Consider the following 15,407-nt stretch of genomic DNA (forward strand, 5'->3'; position numbering starts at 1 on the left):
GCAGGTCTCCTCACAGAATCGCAAGTGAAATAATTAGCTACACCTGTGGACCTTTTAAAATGTGTCAGTGAGTAATTAATACACCTGTGCACCTGCTGGGTTACCTGCAAAACATGCACTGTGTGGGGTCCTGAGGACCGAGTTTGAAAACCCCTGCAATAGACAAAAGGGTGGTTTGGGCAAAACCAATCCAAAACCAAAACACGAGCCGGGAATTAGAACCAAAACCAAAACACATAACACCAAAAGTGCCCGCCGCACATCTCTAGTTACAACCTGCTGATGCCCTGTCTACACATGTCTAGGAGGGGTGTGATACGTGAGACCGACGTTTGGGATGCCGGTGGTCAAAAGACCGAGACTGGCCTCCCAATGCTGACAATCCCTACAGGGGTTTGGTAAGTATACTTACCCTTCACCCTACCACCATAAAGCCCCCTTCCCGCAGCCTAACTCCCCCTCCCCGCAGCCTAACCTTAACCTTACCTACCCCGCAGCCTAATTCTCCCTTATCCACATCCTTACTGTAACCCTCCCTTCTCCACAGCCTACCCCTAAACCTCCCTTCCCCACAGCCTAATCCTAATTTTCCCTCACGGCCAAACCCTAGGAGTCCCCGTCATGCTTATGGTCAGGATGCAAGCTGACAAGCACCAGTATCCTCACCGCATCCCACCTAGGAGACAACAATAGATGCTAAGGAAGTTTCTACAAATCTCAGATTGTGTCCAGTCTCTACCAGAATTACTCCCTTTCATGCCTTTGTGATAGGCAAGGGGTGTCAGCTGCTATTTGTCTGTGAAATCCTCTGGTTTGCAAACATTCCTGTTAACAAATACACACATTGAACACAGTAAAACCAAATAAATTACATATTTTAAATATAACAGATACAATATAACTATGCCATATATAATAATAATAATAATAATAATAATACATACCTCCCAACTTTGTAAATGATTGAAGCAGGAATCAGGTGCGGCCCATAAAAAGGGTGTGTGACCACATGAAAGGGGGCTTGGCATCGCGATAATGCCTCAATCGTGAGCCGCGCCACTATTCTGCCCGCAGTCTCTCTCCGGTCTCTGAGAATTGACCTGTGCACATGCGCACAGCGTCTATTCACCACTGCTTTGCTAAGCAGAGAAGCAAAGGAGAGGAGCCTCCCAATTACCCCCCCCCCACACACACACACACACACACACACACACACACACACCCACCGTGGGACACTGCAGCTCGCGGGTGGGACAGTGGGACAGTCCCCCAAAAAACTTGACTGTCCTGCAAAAAATCGGGACAGTTGGGAGGTATGATAATAACACAATCCAATACAGAATTGTGCTTAACTAATATCGCCAATTAGTGGAGACCATGGGCAGGACCAGGGCTAGGAAAGTAACTGCATGTCTTTTAACACTGTGTGACATGAGGTGCAGGCTGAGCAGAGTAAAAGACCTAATTGTGTCATCACATTAACTGTCGCCGTGTCACACTGTCTGAGCAGCGCAGACAAAGTGGGACTGTTCCTGCTCCCAGTGCTCTGTGAGTGACTCAAGGACTAGGCTGGCCCTGCCTGCACTCCTGCTCCGAGTGCCAAACTGTGTTGTTCTGACTGCTGAGTAGACTGTCAGGGACTGAAGCTACCTGAGGCTGCCTGTGTGTGCTGCAGCAAAGGGCAAGTGCTGTTCTTCAGTACTTCTGGAGTGGATGCTGGGCCCGATTCAGGTTGAGTCGTAGAAGTGCGGAAATTGCCAAAAGTTTGGCCCTGAGGACAGAGGTTATCCTCCAAAACATGTCGGCTATTTGTCAATAAACATGACATTCACTTAACTCTAAGGATTTGAGACTGTTGAGTGCCGCCTGAACAATCCTCTTCTCTGCATGGTGGGTAGCGTATCCCACGAGGAGGGAACCACAGCATATTCACATCACAGGCTAAGAGTGCCGGACAGCTTTTGGATATTTATATAAATATATATATATATTGTCAAAGTCGAAAAATATTTTAATGCATATGCCTTGCACTAACCCCATGCACATGCCCGCTGCTCGTGCACTCAGTCCGCCGTGCGTGCACATATCCGCAATTTGCGTAGGATCGCTCCGGCGATCATGCGTGTGATATGGGTATTTACGGCGGAGTTTGTGAGCGCATAGAGGGTTATTAGAACATTACATATTTAACCCAAATAGTGCATTTTGTACCCATAGTTCCCTTGCACCACATCAGCGAGTATAAACAGTTCCTGGACTAGGAGATTTGCCTTTGCATGATAGGAAGGGTCAGATAAAGGTTGGAAGGTGATGTCTAGTATCCAGCTGTAGGGTATTTTGAGGGTAACATTCCGGTGTTGGTTAAAGAAAGATCGCATGTTCCAGCGTATAGTTATGTGCAGAAGTAGAATATAGATATTAACTGTATTTACAGTATATTATGTATGCGGCGGGAATCCAGAGGATACCACCCACAAGAGCAGTTGGGGAAAGACATCGCCCATCTATTCAAATCAACCTATGGCCTCTTCTGTTATGTAAAGACACATCTCTGTGTCCAATGGACAATGAGATTACAGTGACCATTGTATTGTGTATGTATGTTGTGTATAAAAAGCCATTGTTGCCTGGCCGGTCAGATGACTCTGAACGCTTTCTATCTGACTAGCGGAGGACCGGCCGGGTTGCACTTGCGAACATTCTCACGTATGTACATTCTCTGTAGCCATTATTCTGTTTAGATTTATCTTGTTAGCCTGTAGTGTATGATTTGTACTGTTTTACCTTTTGGAATAATCCATGGTGGCCTTAGAACCCTGTGGTTTCAACTATAAATCGGTGTTGTGTCTTCACTTTCCTGCAAGGGTCTTAGAGTGTATTTATCTGTATAAGGTGTATAAGTATTGATAAGGTGTACGCACTGCGGGTACTTTATACCGTCAGCGCTACTTAAGGTTTAAAGATATAACATCGTTGCAGTTCTTTGCTGCTAAGGATTGAAGTGTAATCATATCATTGCATTGTAACACTAACAAGGTTTAAAAGTTATCAATTGTGTGTGTGCGCACGCTGTGTGTACTCTGTACACTCAGCGCGGCATGTGTACGCCAAGTACGTACCACGTGCAGCACTCTGCATGCAAATAGCGTACAAAGTGCGTATCACGTGTATTCAGTCTAGCGGCCATAGCGGCTCCATGGTAATAGTGTATCTAGAGGTATAGCTTTTCGGTCTAAGATAATATCGACATTATCAATTGGGAGCTCGTCCGGTTCTTCCTCATACCCGCAGCCTAGCAGGTTTACGCAGACTTTATCTATCAGCAAAGGGCGGAAAGGTATCCCCTGTAAGCCTTCTCTTGGTCTGTGGATACACTAGTGCTGATTAGATAAGCATCTGCCCTGCATGGTTTGAAGGGATGCTGGAGGGATCCGTAAGGTAAGAACACAAAACCTATTTTTAAAATCTGCAAATTTCTGTTTGGCGCCAAATACGCACACAACACACACATACACCTGTATTTTGTACTTTGCATATCTGCTCACATTATTGCCATAAGCATTGATTACTAGATTCATTTTGACCTGTACTGAGAATTTTTTTTGCTATTTAGTTAAAATATAGAGTTAATCGTTAAGGAAGTAAGTGTAAGACGCACATGCAGCCTGGCCTAGTTGTAAAGGTTTATACAGTAGAAACTGTGTGCTGTGTTAAGTAAGCGATTATAGTTAAATATCGTTTACATTTATAGAAGTGTGGGATTTGTAGTACTGCGGACGTACGGCCTTTGTACACGTGTCTCGGACAGAGTACGGGACTGCGTACGCAACGTAAAGACGTACACACGTGGCGTGTTCAAGCAACGTGCGTAAAACTACGACCGCTAAATACAAATCACACAATAGCATTGTTTTAGTTTAGGCACGAGATGGTAGCCATGCGATAATAGCACAAATTGATCAGTTTTCCAATATTTAGTTTCAAAACCTTTTTTTACTGTATTACCTCTGGAACTAAGGCTGTTTTATCTGAATTAAAGTTAATTTTCTGTACAGAAAAAAACAAAGTGTATATGAGTGAACGAGCGTGAGTGTGCAAACAATAAAGGTTTTGTGGACCCAGGGAATTCGGGATCCCGTCGGAGACCACATCAGGTGAGTGGACACTTGGTGGCGTGAGAGTGGCTTGCTCACGTTAACATTGATTAGAGTACAAAGGAGCAAGTAGTAGATACAGCAGACCAAGAGGTCAGCGAAGTCAGAAAACCGCTGACATAGTCAAGCGAAGCTCTGAATACCACGGCCTAAAAGGTCAGCGAGGTTTTGTGTAGAGAGCGCAGCCCAGGTGGCTGGCGTAGAACCCATATAGGCCCGTTCAGATACGCTCCGGCTGAGGTTTCGCAGCCTGAAAAAACCATTCCATTGGTCGCATGGCGGATAAGTAACAGTTACCTATACGCTGGGCGATTGGATCGCGCGTTCGTGGGTGCAATACTTAGCTCACCGCAATACCCTTTTACGAGTTCTGCGTAAAATCGCGGGAACATTGGGACTAGGTGTAGCACACGCAACGTGATTTGTGTAACAATTTTTTTGTTTTAAGGGAGTTTTCGCTGGTCACTCAGGAAATCTCCAACGACCAATATTTACTGGGAAGGGTAAGTCACTCCCACACATTTCCAGTAAATAGAGGTTACACAGGGGCCCTAGGTTGGGTACGTACCGGCGCTGACGACAGTGTTTAGGTGTATTGGCCAACGTGGGCGTGAGCGGGTGAGAGCACTCGGAGGACTTTCACCGTTGCCTTATAATTGAGTATATTGTTTTTTTGTAGGAATTAGCCGAGAAGGCAATACCTGCAAAAGATGGGGGCCAGTTGCTCAAGTAAGGGACGATCAACCAGGGTTCAGGTTGATATTCCATGGCCCAAGGGGTCGGCGAGGTACATAATGTGTGAGAAATATGGATCACACGCAGAGGTTTTATGCAATGAATGGGAACGTATGACTGCGGAAGATAGGGAACCATTCCCTAAGGTAGGCAGTTTTAATCCAGAGGTGTTGCAGAATTTAAGGATTAGGATATGTCTGTTAAAATCCCGAAAAGAAAGGATCAGACACTCAAACTGTTTACATTTATGGCAACGAGAGAGTGATATGCAAAGGGAACTAGCTCACGCAGCCGGTTTCAACCCTAGCAGGTAACTGATTGCAACTGCACCACCACCACCGTATATATTACAGGGGAGAAAGTGGCTACAGAAAATGGCATGCTAATATATGGTAAGAGTGAACTTAATAAATGTATTAATGCTAACCCGGGCAAGTTGTATCCCATCTTAAACTTCCCTCAGGACTGCGACCTAGAAGATGAGCCCAGCACGATATCGGCACTCTCTCCAGCAGCCACCATACAAGACACACAAGTGGGCACGGCACAACCAGTAAGAACAGTAGCAAAGGCCCCTAGCGGAGGGACAGGTGAGGTCGTGTCCACAGGTAAGTACGGTACAGTACATTATGCAGAGACAATTGCACCTCACATTTTAGAAGCAACCCAGAATGATGTAATTGAAATAAATCCTGTTAGGGTGATCGCAGTCCCCAATGGGAAGACTGACGCTCAGGGAATCACTCCCGTCAGGAACATTGCTATGCATTGTCCTTGGTCCCGGACAGAATTGAGAACAATTCCCGATCCCAGAAAGGATCTAGCCGCATGTCAGAGGTTTATTAGAGAACTAGGTAACGCCACCGAACCCACAAACAAAGATTGGCGGACAGTGCTACGGGCATGTTTGCCCTCCAATATTGACCCTGTGAAATTCATTGCTGATTGTAAATTAGATGCAGAAGTACCTCTCACTGATGAATACACTCAGGAGAATGTACGACAGATCAATCTGCAGTTAGGAGTATATTTCCCTACTGTTGTCAAGTGGAATAAAATCTTTTCCATAAGACAAAAAGAAGGTGAAACTGCTTCTGAATATTTCCATCGAGCACTGCAGGAAATGGCTAGATACACTGGGGTCGAGGACATTAAGGAAAATGTACATCATAGAGAGGTAGCTGTGTCCGTATAAATGGACTGCTTAAAAGAAACGTTGAGAACAAGGGTACAAACCACTCAACCTAACTGGAGAGGTGTTTCGGTGGCTGCATTAAGAGAGTCCGCTATCGAGCACGATTGGAACATCATTAAGCACAGGGAGTCACAAGGGGATAAGCTGATGACTGTAAGTATCAAAGCCCCGACAACGAAGCCACATCAGCCTAAACCCCAGACCCCTGATGGTAAGTCGTATGTAGTAAAATGTTATAATTGCCAGAGAGAAGGACATTACGCACGGAACTGTAATTATAAAAGCACACATAACATATATCAACCCCCTAGACCAGAACATGACTCACAGCATAACACACGTAATTGGGATCAGGGATCACACAGGAGGAATTATGAGCCACACGCAGGGGAAACAAGGAGGTACCCACCTAGGAGGGACTGGCAGACCTCTGGAAATTCTCAGCTACCCTCTTCACATATTGTAGCTGCCAGCGCGCTGCGGGAGGGTCACAACATACAATAGGGGTTAGGCCACACCTGTAGTTTGCAGCCAGTGAAGTTAATTGCTAGCCTTGGAAATGAACCCGAGGTTACAGTTGATGTAGCTGGTAGATCACTACCTTTCCTTGTAGATACAGGGGCGGCCAGGTCAGTGATAAATTCAACGGTAGGTATGAAAACCACGGGTAAAACAATTTCAGCAATGGGGGTAACAGGAGTAGTGCAACACTACCCTATTAGTAGACCAGCGGAGATTACGATAGGGCCTTTGCAGACCAAGCACTCCTTTTTGCTAGCAGCATCGGCTCCGACTGATCTACTTGGGAGAGATCTATTGTGTAAGATGAGGTGTGTCATATATTGTACTCCTGAGGGTGTCTTCTTAGATATACCCGAGAATCACGTTCAGGAAGTGCAGGATATGTTAGACACCCCACAAAGGTTGATGTCACACTCTGCTGTTATAGACAGGTGTCCATCCAAGGTAGAGGAAATGATCTCCCAGATACCGGAATCCCTCTGGACCAAAGATGGACAAGACACTGAATTGATGGCAAATGTAGCTCCTGTAGTAGTGCAAGTAAAAGATGGTAGGATAGCTTCAAAAATCCCACAGTGTCCTCTGAAGCCAGAGGTGGAATTAGGAGTGTACCCAGTCATAGAGCGCCTGCTACAACAGGGCATCCTAGTTAGGATGTCCAGCACTGCCAATAGTCCCATCTTCCCTGTGAAAAAGAGTGGGGGGAGGGGTTACAGGCTAGTGCAGGATCTAAGGGGGATAAGCAAGATAGTTGAGAGCCAATTCCCCGTAGTGCCAAATCCAGCTGTCATCCTCGTGCAAATTCCCCCTACTGCGAAATTTTTCACTGTCATTGGCCTCTGTTCTGCTTTCTTTTCGGTCCCTCTGCACCCTGACAGCCAATATTTGTTTGCATTTACATACAGGGGAGTACAGTATACCTGGACTCGCCTACCCCAAGGTTTCATTGACAGCCCAAGTATTTTCTCCCAGGCTTTGCATGACTGTTTACAATCATTTCAACCTGAGAGCGGATCAGTATTAATACAGTATGTAGATGACTTACTGCGGTGTTCAGATTCACTCGAGTCATCCTTGAAAGACACGAAACAGCTTCTGTTTCACCTTTCTAATACGGGACACAAGATTTCAAAGGATAAGTTACAGTTGTGCCAGACCAAGGTGAAATATTTGGGACATTGCTTGACACAAGAACTGAGACACCTCACCGCTGATAGAATACAGGCGATTCGCGACATGACTCTGCCACAAACCCAGCAGCAGATCCACACTTTCCTTGGAATGTGTGGGTACTGCCGAAACTGGATCCCAGGGTTCTCCATACTGGCTTTACCTTTGCAGGAAATGGTCTCCTCGAACAAACCAGATCGGATATCTCACACAGATGAGTCCGAACTGGCTTGCCAGATTATGGGAAACCTTTTGAGTTGTACGGTACGGAAAGTGCTGGGTGTGCGGCAGGTGTCCTAACCCAGAGACATGGTGATGCCAGCAGGCCGGTAGCTTACTACAGTGCACAGTAGCACGGTCTCTCCCCACATGCTTGAGAAGTGTTGCAGCGATAGCATTGCTAGTGAGTAAAAGTGAAGATGTAGTGTTGGGACACAACCTGACCATCCATACACCTCATGCAGTATCAGCCTTACTGAACTCTGCCCAAACCAGACATGTCTGATCAGCACGGTTTACAAGGTGGGAATTAGCACTAATGGCCCCTGTAAACATCACCATAAAGAGATGCAGTGCACTAAATCCTGCAACTTATCTCCCAGGTGTGCCTGGACAGGCACAAAGGGTGGAGGATGAGAGTGATGGTGAAGGAGGATTTAGTACAGACACTGACACGCATGATTGTATGGAATATCTGAACCAAACTTTCACTGCAAGACCCGACATTAGTGACAACCCACTGGAAGGCGTAGATTTTACTTTTTACACTGACGGTAGTTGCCACAGACAGACGGACTCGGGAGACTTGTGTACTGGATACGCAGTCGTAGATGACAAAGGTATCATAGAAGCTGAACCCCTGGGCCCACCGCACTCAGCACAAGTTGCTGAGCTAGTTGCCCTAACCAGAGCGTGTGAATTGGCTAAGGGTAAGTCAGCCAATATATATACAGATTCTAGGTATGCCTTTTGGAGTAGTGCATGATTTCGGGGCCTTATGGCGCCTCAGAAATTTCATGACGGCAGCTGGCACACCTGTAGCGCATGCATCCCATATAAAAAGGCTTCTAACAGCGATACAAGAACCAGACAGAGTGGCTGTTATCAAGTGCAAAGCCCACACTTACAGTCAAGACCCAGTGTCACTTGGTAACAGCCGGGCAGACGAAGCTGCTAAATCAGCAGCCAGCACCCCCATACAGACAGATATCACACAACTGATGGTATTCAGTACTGTCAACACACAAAAATTAAGTGAAATGCAAAATTTGTGTTCTCCACAGGAAAAGGCAGTCTGGAGGTCAAAAGGATATGGCCAGGAGTCCTCAGGACTCTGGACAGATGGACAAGGTAAGCCAGTAGCCCCCAGAGCATATCTTCCAAGCTTAGCTGAGGCGGCACACGGTCTGACTCATCTGGGCAAAGAGGGTATGTGTAAGCTGGTGACAGCCTACTGGTGTGCGCCAAGATTCTCTTCTCATGTGGGTAAGAGAGCAATGACATGTGTTATATGCTTGAGGAAGAATATTGGAAAGTCAATACCAACAGAACAATCCCATATCCCGCCAACAGACGGCCCTTTTCAGGTAATACAAATTGATTTCATACAGTTACCACCCTGCAGAAATTTAAAATATGTGTTAGTTTGTATTGACGTGTTTTCAAATTGGGTAGAAGCGTTCCCCGCTGCCACAAATACTGCTATGTTCACTGCAAAGAAAATTGTGCAGGAATTTGTGCGCAGGTATGGTATCCCTAGGCTAATTGAAAGTGATAGGGGTACCCATTTTACAGGTGAAGTCTTTCAGGTAATGTGCAAATTAATGGGAATTAATAGTAAGCTGCATACTCCGTACCGCCCACAGGCGAGTGCGAAAGTGGAAAGAGTAAACAGCACTATTAAGAACAAGCTGAGCAAAGTGATGTCTGAAACTGGATTGTTATGGCCAGAAGCTTTGCCACTTGTATTGTACAGCATCAGAACCACTCCCAGGTCCCCCCTTAACCTATCACCCTTTGAAATTCTTTTTGGTCGACAACCCATGTAATGATTGACCCCCAGGATGACTTGAAATGCAATAATGAGGTGACTGTAAAATATATGGTTAAGATGAGCCAGCAGTTGAGGAATCAAAACAGAAATCTAAAGCTAGTGATTCCTGACCTACCAAACAGTAATTGTCATGACATTGAACCTGGGGATTATGTAATGATTCAAAATTTTCTACGCTCAGGTTGCCTTATTGACCGGTGGGAAGGACCGTACCAAGTCTTACTAACCAGCACAACAGCATTAAAGGTTGCCGAGAGAGAGACTTGGGTCCACTCGTTCCACTGTAAGAAGGTTGCTGACCCAGAGAAAGCCCGTGACAAAGAGCAGAGTGTAGAGGAAATCGTATCACTGGAGTGCCTGTTCCGGGAAGGTTGAGAGGTAGGACTGTTGCCATGGCACCTGAGCACAGAGAACTACAACACCAGAGGTGGTTGTCGCACCAAATTTCTTTTTCCTTTTTATTATTTTCTCCATCTCCCCTTACCCCCTTTTCCCCCTTCCTTGCTCCTTTTTCTCTCCCCTTAGCAAGATGGACTTACCCCAAGAGACTGCATTCCGGGTTTTCCTGTTGACCCTGTTGTTGACCAGAGCAGTCTGTTTCGGTAAGAATACCAGAGAGGTCGAGAAAGGATCTGGAATGGGTTCTGATGGCAAGGACGGATTTGTAGAATTCCAAGAGCAACACATCCATCGAGCAAAGGCGAGTATCAGAAAACGATCTGGTAGTCAAGAAACTAGGAGGCACTGTGAAGGGTTATTGGCTGAGGAAAATTGTATTTGTGCATCCAGAGATGTCAGTCCAGCCTTAATATCAACATGGACCGTCATCCATTGAGTGATTATCACTCATTAGTGGGTAAGGTTTTAAACCAAACAGAATGCTGGGTGTGCTCACAAGTACCTCAAGGGCAGAGCAAGTCAGTACTAGTACCGTATCCATTAACAATAGATGAGGTACTTGAATTACGGGGTGGGAGACCGGTGGACAAGAAATTTAATATTTCTAGGCCCTCTAGTTTGAAGCTCCACCAATATCATGTGGATAGATCCTTAGTATGTTTCAACATTTCCAATCCCCGAAAGCCGGGAAATTGGGAAGTGACATGGAATAACCCAACCATGGCATTTTCACACAGAGCCGACAGAATACCCGTAGACACTGAACTTATACGCCAAACAGCCGACGGTGGAAGGTATTTTCGGTACAGGTATACTCTAGGAAGTAGGACCATGCGGGTTGGAGAAGTATCACCAGGGTACTGTGCGCATATCATACAGCCTGATACGTGTACTGAACAGATGAGAGAATTAGGGATAGGATTTTTCACTTGGAAGGTTTGCAATATGGTAATGTCATATTCTGTCCCATATGTCCTCCCCGATGATGCATATTTCACATGCGGGAGGAAGGCATATAAGTGGCTTGCCCCAAACTCAGAGGGATTGTGTTACATTGGAAGAGTGTTGCCAGAAGTTATGACCATAACCCATAATAAGATGAAAGACGATCACTGCAATGCTCAAGCTCCTTACACTCATACTCACTATGAACACATCGTTAAGAGACACCTTATAGATAGGACAGAGCACGCAGCCTCTGATTTGATCCACGAATCCACCGGGATTCAATTCCTACTTGTGTTAGACATCACCCGTACCGCCAGAGGAATTATAAATTATAGGTATATTCACGCGCTAGCGAATCTGATAGATAATATCACCGAGATGTATGATGACACCTTCAGGTATACAGGGAGGGAGTTGCAAGCTTACAAAACGGAACTGATCCAGCACAGGATGGTTCTAAATTATATCACAGCGGTGACAGGCGGGTACTGTGTCACATTGGCAACTCAGTATGGTGTGAAGTGTTGTACATATATCACAAACAGCACTGATGACCCAACCGAGGTCATAGATCAAAAGATGGACGATATCTTGCAATTGAAGTGGGAGTTCCGGAGGAGACACAACCTTACCCTTACTGCTGTGAGTAATGAACTGACCGGCTGGGTCTCAGGGTTGAACCCACGCAATTGGTTCTCAGGTTTAGGAGAATGGGCTCAAAATGTTATCGTGAGCGTAGGAAAGTTTCTCCTTTGTATCCTGGGAGTTGTCATAATGATTGGTTTGAAATTTCGGTGTGTTCGAATTTTAACGCGGCGCAAGCACGGTACCAAAGTGATGAGTTTGAGGAGCGGGGGCATTGGTACAGCAACTGATTTAATTTATGACCCATCAATAGAGACAATGTTGTGATAAGACGTGATTCCACAGTCTGTTTCTTTAACCCGTTTCCCCTTTGTTTTCCCTCAGCAAAAATACACCCATCCTGAGAAGACTTCAATCAACACCCAAGAATGATTACGAAAATGTTATGTGAATGTATTGTACATATGTGTCTTATCTTCATCTCTACAACCTTCAGGTAGTGACACACATAGTCGACAGGTGATATCCACTTATTAGCATTCACATGTGTTCATCCTCCATGTATCATCAACTAAATGTGCACCCCATTTGTTGGAACAAGAAGCCGAAAAGAGCTCGGTAGTGTTTGTTGGCCCACTTACAGACCCTTAATACGGGATGAGAAGGATTTAATGTATACTTCGCAATACTTCAAAGCTTATCTAGAACATATATGGCACGATGATACATGCCCCTCAGACATGGATTTCATACATACATGCTTTTACTATCCCACTAGGTCATACATTTCCCGCCTATACCTCTCCTCCTACCATCCAATTATTTTTATGGATAATGTATTATATATTTTTATTCAACCATCTGTAGATATTGTACTGTATATTTTTCTGTTTAATGTTTAGATAGTGGCAGTTATTGTTGACTGCCAAAGGGTGGACTGTCAAAGTCGAAAAATATTGTAATGCATATGCCTTGTACTAACCCCATGCACATGCCAGCTGCTCGTGCACTCAGTCCGCCGTGCGTGCACATATCCGCAATTTGCGTAGGATCGCTCTGGCGATCATGCGCGTGATATGGGTATTTACGGTGGAGTTTGTGAGCGCGTAGAGGGTTATTAGAACATTACATATTTAACCCAAATAGTGCATTTTGTACCCATAGCTCGCTTGCACCACATCAGCGAGTATCAATAGTTTAAACAGTTCCTGGACTAGGAGATTCGCCTTTGCATGTTAGGAAGGGTCAGATAAAGGTTGGAAGGTGATGTCTAGTATCCAGCTGTAGGGTATTTTGAGGGTAACATTCCGGTGTTGGTTAGAGAAAGATTGCATGTTCCAGCGTATAGTTATGTGCTGAAGTAGAATATAGATATTAACTGTATTTACTGTATATTATGTATGCGGCGGGAATCCAGAGGATACCACCCACAAGAGCAGTTGGGGAAAGACATCGCCCATCTATTCAAATCAACCTATGGCCTCTTCTGTTATGGAAAGACACATCTCTGTGTCCAATGGACAATGAGATTACAGTGACCATTGTATTGTGTATGTATGTTGTGTATAAAAAGCCCATTGTTGCCTGGCCGGTCAGAAGACTCTGAACGCTTTCTATCTGACTAGCGGAGGACCGGCCGGGTTGCGCTTGCGAACATTCTCACGTATGTACATTCTCTGTAGCCATTATTCTGTTTAGATTTATTTTGTTAGCCTGTAGTGTATGATTTGTACTGTTTTACCTTTTGGAATAATCCACGGTGGCCTTAGAACCCTGTGGTTTCAACTACAAATCGGTGTTGTGTCTTCACTTTCCTGCAAGGGCTTTAGAGTGTATTTATCTGTATAAGGTGTATAAGTATTGATAAGGTGTACGCACTGCGGGTACTTTATACCGTCAGCGCTACTTAAGGTTTAAAGATATAACATTGTTGCAGTACTTTGCTGCTAAGGGTTGAAGTGTAATAATATAATTGTATTGTAACACTAACAAGGTTTAAAGGTTATTAATTGTGTGTGCGCAAGCTGTGTGTACTCTGTACACTCAGTGCGGCGTGTGTACGCCAAGTACGTACCACGTGCGGGACTATGTACGCAAATAGCGTACAAAGTGCGTAGCACGTGTATTTAGTCTAGCGGCCATAGCGGCTCCACGGTAATAGTGTATCTAGAGGTATAGCTTTTCCGTCTAAGATAATATCGACATTATCAATATATATATATAAATATATACTGTATATACAGTAAGTCACTGAATGATCCGGCACTCCTCCCGCTCCCCAGCGGTCAAAGCAACTGCTCCCGTGCCCTCACCTCCTGGGAGAATCCCATACAGTTCTGTAGCAATAAGCGCGGCACTGGGAGTCTTGACAAGGCATGAAATGGCGTGCCACCGGTTGGTCGCTGGTCCCCGACTTGATGGCCTCCCTTATAGCATACCGATGCTGTGCCATCCTGGTCTTGAAGGCGCAGTCGGTCTTGCTGACATAGGCCAATCCGCAGGGACATGTCAGTAAATATACAACGAACTTAGAGTCACAAGACAAAGGGTACTTGATGGAAAATTTCATGCTTGCTAAGCATGGGATGGCTACCCTCCGTTATAAAATAATTGATCAGGTCCCGAGCTCATTACGTGGGGGTCATAGGTCAAGAAATTGCTTCAGGTTGAAGCTAATTAATTTGTTCTAAAGCTTTCTCCGCTCTTTGAAGGTATGAACAAGTAGCATGTCATATATTGGCATGTTATATGCTCTTGTCAGATATAGCATTTCGATATTAGCTAATATCCTTGATTGAATAGTTTATGAGAGGAGTAGTACTCCAGCAGCGACCTCAATATAGGTGCGGGTTAGATTCATCAGTCCTTTTAAATAATATTTTTTATGTTCAGTATATGTATTATGTTTGTTGGATTATGGCACTAGTAGAAAATGGATGGTAACGATTAGTATTGTATGTTGTTTATTTAGTGGCAATACTGTACTGATTGTGATAGCATTGCATCACGAATTTGTTATTGTGTCTATATGTTACCATGGTTTTCTATCCCATCAGCCCCAGAACACCGGCTGGACGGACCGGAGCCGCGTCATTTCCTGTGGGCGGAGTGACGTCAGGACCCGGGCAGCATGGCTGGCGGCAGCGGCGGTGTGAACCTCCTCTTGCACTAAAGGTATTTAAACACGTATGTTTGTAATGTTTGGTATCCTGACGAAGGGGCTGCGATCCCGAAACGTAGAATAAAGCACAGAGATTTTTTTCACTGCATCTTGTCAAGACTCCCAGTGCCGCGCTTATTGCTACAGAACTGTATATACAGTATATATATATATATATAAAAAGTTGGAGCAGTTGAAAATCCCCTGCATGCCAGATATAGGGCCCGATTCAGACCTGATTGCTGCTGTGTGTTTTCTAATGTTTTTTTTTCGTTTGCAATTAACTGGGCGTGCGTATGCACCACAATGCGCATGTGCATTGGCAAACAACAGGCATCGCCGGTCAGCGATAGACTGGTGGGAAAATTCTAATCGCACAGCCATTGGCATGCTGATTGACAGGAGGAGGCCGTTTGGGGGCGGTAACTGACGTTTTCTGAGAGTGTCAGGGAAAAGACAGGCGTGCCTGAGCGTTTTCAGGGAGGG

At 45.1% G+C, this 15,407-nt stretch overlaps 1 protein-coding gene across 1 annotated transcript in view; it reads right to left on the reverse strand.

Annotated features, from left to right (window-relative positions):
- Positions 1-15,407, reverse strand: part of LOC134934209 (uncharacterized) — a 110,432-nt gene that overhangs the window by 26,318 nt on the left and 68,707 nt on the right. The gene's annotated exons all lie outside the window — the stretch shown is intronic.

The sequence above is a fragment of the Pseudophryne corroboree genome, chromosome 6 (genome assembly GCF_028390025.1).
Source record: "Pseudophryne corroboree isolate aPseCor3 chromosome 6, aPseCor3.hap2, whole genome shotgun sequence".
NCBI classification, from domain to species: Eukaryota; Metazoa; Chordata; class Amphibia; order Anura; family Myobatrachidae; genus Pseudophryne; species Pseudophryne corroboree.